The sequence below is a fragment of the Daucus carota genome, chromosome 2, assembly GCF_001625215.2.
Source record: "Daucus carota subsp. sativus chromosome 2, DH1 v3.0, whole genome shotgun sequence".
Lineage (NCBI taxonomy): Eukaryota > Viridiplantae > Streptophyta > Magnoliopsida > Apiales > Apiaceae > Daucus > Daucus carota.
This window is the reverse complement of record NC_030382.2, coordinates 32,306,249-32,309,948: the sequence shown is the minus strand read 5'-3', so window position 1 is coordinate 32,309,948 and position 3,700 is coordinate 32,306,249. Positions and strand designations below refer to the sequence as shown.

Below are 3,700 nucleotides of genomic sequence, written 5' to 3'. Positions count from 1 at the left end.
CAAAACGCCCTCAATTAGATTGTTAAGAGCCTGGTGCAGAGCAAGTTCCTCAACAACAATTTCGGTGGATTGTGCAAGTTCATATAAGTCTACTGAACGTTATTGCTTTTGGGACAAAAGCTTCAAAGCCCCAACCAAATCTGGTAGCACATCCGCGAGAAATCAAAATTAATTGAAATATTTTAGTATCTAAAGTGAGGGATAGTGTCCACAGTGCTTCTGTTTTTACAAGCCGCAAATTGTAACCCATTACCAATTTCAAAATAAGAAAATTAATATCATACAAGGAATTTCAATTATTTCTTATTCTATTTTTAAAATGTCATTATTATCTAGTTTATAATATAATTTATAATTAGGCAAAATCGGTAGTCGACAAACAATAACCGGATTGAAAAATCTTGTTTGTAGTGATTCGGTTACGGTTATAAGATGATTTAATTAATAACAATTTCAGCTAAAATCGAGTCAAACTGAACCGATCTTGCAGCCCCTAACAGCCGAGTCAGCAACATAAGCATGATTATTAAATCGAGATTCAGATCAACTATGCATAATAGAGTTGGAACTGAAAAGAACAACATACATTATCTGAGTCAACTTCAGACAATATTTCTTCAATGGTATCTGCATCACCCATTCCAACACATTACATTTCAACAAAAGAATCAGCTGATTCATTATAAAGGCAGGAAAAGAAACAGGTATGGACTGGGGAGAACAATACAAGATGAATCAGATGTAACTGGCAATTTGCATAGATTTACTTACCCATTGTTGTCTGTGTCAAAATGCTCGAATGCCTTGTAGAGATGTTCATCCCTCTCCAGTGTGTATCGATGTATCATCGCAGCTATAAATTCCATGTAATCGATTGTCCCGTTACTATCGACATCAGCCTGACATGTAGGGAAAGGAAATTGTCTGTGTCCATGTTAGTAAACGTATGCTTAAGTCTTGAGTTTCCTCTGCGGATAAATTTTCAGCAATGACCTCTAGTTCAAATATAAAACTTGAGTGAGCAAGTCCTTTATTCGTTTCAAAAAGGATTTGTAGCAGATTTATTTAACTGAATTAACACGAAATAGGACCTTGAGTGCAAGCTTCTTGAGCTTGTTCATAGCTCTGAACTGCCTCATCCTAGAAAGAACCGCACTGTTTGCTGACTTGTCCAATGCTTCGCCACCCTCTCGAAGCCATGGGTGATCTAGTACATAAGTATCACAGTTATTTTGTTGAAATGACACGATATAAGAATTATAAGAACTAAGAAAATATTCATTAGCTTTATTGGAATATCAGATGTTCCAAGAGAGAGCTTGCCGGGAAAAGTAAAGAACTATGACGTTCAAATCCTACATATGGGTATGACCATGTTTGTTTGGAGGGATCTAAACATCAGAGTTCTTTATTTTTCATGTTAAGCTCGCTCGGAACATCTGAATTATATGGCCATAGGATCACATCTGCTTATATAGAATTTATCTTTCAAATAAACATGGCCAGTGTTTACTTTATATACTTCAACTTTGCCTAAACTGTGGATGCAAAAGATGAAAATTTGATTCATATATATGTCGCAAAAAATATAAGTCTGAATAACATTTATGCCTCCAAGTTTCACCTTATCAAAAAGATAAGGCCATATCTAGTAAAATCAAATTATAAACCACACATCATATCACATACCAGGACTTAGCTGCAAGATTTCCAAAACTAGAGTTAGCAGAGAGAGTGGAGGTAAACAGCAGAACTAAGTATTCTGTTTAAGGATTGTTCATTAACATTTTACTGTGAAGGAGTGGGTATATTACTCGTTGGGGATGAGGTGGGTATATCTGGAAGTCATAACGGGGAGTTCCTGGTAAAAGTGATGTTCATGTAGGGTCCCTAGTGCCAGTAATCCAAGGAGATCTTCTATCTGCTTCCACTTGATTAATTTCCATCCAGTATAGGTGGAGTTCCTCCCTAAAAGAATGATACAACATTAGGCACCCCTGTTATGTAACATTTTCCATTTCTTTTTTTTTGTCCACAAAAATCAAACAAATAAGGCCATCAAATACTGCAGATGCCCTTAAATACCAAAGATAAATGAAAGCCAATTTCTAATCATCAGACAATATATCAAAATGAATCATCAAAAAAATATATCAAGAGGACCACTTATATATATCTTACCATTTGCACGACAACAGGCTAATGGTACGCAAAGTAGATAATCAGAGCAGATAAATTACTCCATTACCATGGGTGAGTAATTACTCCATTACTTAGGCCATAAATTAAACCCCTAAATTAACCAACAAGCAAAACCCCCAAATTATGAACTCTTAATTAAACAAAACCAAGACCTAATTAAGATCATAAACCCTTAATTGAACAAACCTAATACCAAATTAACAACATATAATCAATTAAACGCTTGAACAAATTCAATTAGAAACATGTACAAACTCAATTAAACACAAATCTAAATCATGAGACTGAAATTGTTTTTTATTTGGCTTGAGGAACATAAAAGCCTGATTGATAGACGACCAATGATTCATCGTGAATGTTAGTTTTAAGAATTTAAAAATGCAACAGTATCAATAGAAAACTGATCTGTTATATCAAATATGCCTTTCTGTCTTTTTTTAAGGCAATTTGCAGTAAAGTTATTGAGGTTGATAAGTTGGAGAAAATGCAATCCCAGCTGGTGGAAACTTTGTGCCAACTTGAAAAATACTTCTCCCCTTTCTTGTTTGATATTATGTTTCATCTCTCGGTCCATCTTGTACGAGAAATAGAGCTTTGTTGATCAATTTTTCTTAGATGAATGTATCCTTTTGAGAGATATAAGAAGACATTTAAAAGATATATAAGGAATCGGGCTCGTGCAGAAGGTTGCATTGCTGAAGCCTATGTTGCAGAAGAAGCTGTTGAGTGTTTGGTGAACCATGAGGAAGCGACTGTTGGGTTACCAAAAAATGTTAGGCATAGGAAGGATGCCCTTTGTAGGCCATTATCTGGTGCATCAGTTATAACTCCGAGCGACAATGATTTGCATTTAGCCCATTTATGTGTTTTACAAAATACGGTTGCGGTTAGGCCATATTTTAAGTAAGTCATTTCTTAATTTTCTTCTTAATCCTCATATTATACATCATTGTGTTATAAATTTACATAGTCTGTTTTAATTGTATGCAGTGAACACATGTCATTTTTTATGACTAAATATCCGACAAATGAAAATAATGAAATGTGGCTAAAGAATAAGCAAAATGGTCTATTCCCATAATGGTTTAGAGCGAAGGTATTATGTGCACTTTATAACATTTTTGTTCATTTTTAAAACTGTCACATAAGTCATTTTATAACTTTTATGCTATCCTTGGCAGATTGCTTCAGATTTGCTCGACGAAAAGGAGATATCACAAGAAATAAGATGGATCGCAGATGGGCCCAATAAGGATGTCCCTACATACAATGGTTACAAAATGGATGGGATTACCTTTAGCACCAAAGATCGTGATGATAAACGTAATGTTAAATGCAGTGGCGTGTGTGTACAAGCTGATACCATGGTTGTGCAGGGTGAGGATCAAATTGTTGAGCATGCCTCACCTACATTTTATGGAGTTATAAATGTATATGGGAGTTAGACTACAACAGCTTTAGGATCCCCATTTCTCGTTGTAGTTGGATTGATATGAAC

The 3,700-nt window shown here is 35.1% G+C and overlaps 1 long non-coding RNA gene across 1 annotated transcript; it reads right to left on the bottom strand.

The window, feature by feature from the left end:
• Positions 1–776: 776 nt before the first annotated feature.
• LOC135150155 (uncharacterized) lies at positions 777–1,807 on the bottom strand. The gene is made up of 3 exons (XR_010288451.1): positions 1,690–1,807; positions 1,092–1,207; positions 777–899 (listed from the first exon to the last, which is right to left on the bottom strand). It is a non-coding gene; the product is annotated as an uncharacterized LOC135150155 (long non-coding RNA).
• Between the last annotated feature and the right edge of the window lie 1,893 nt (positions 1,808–3,700).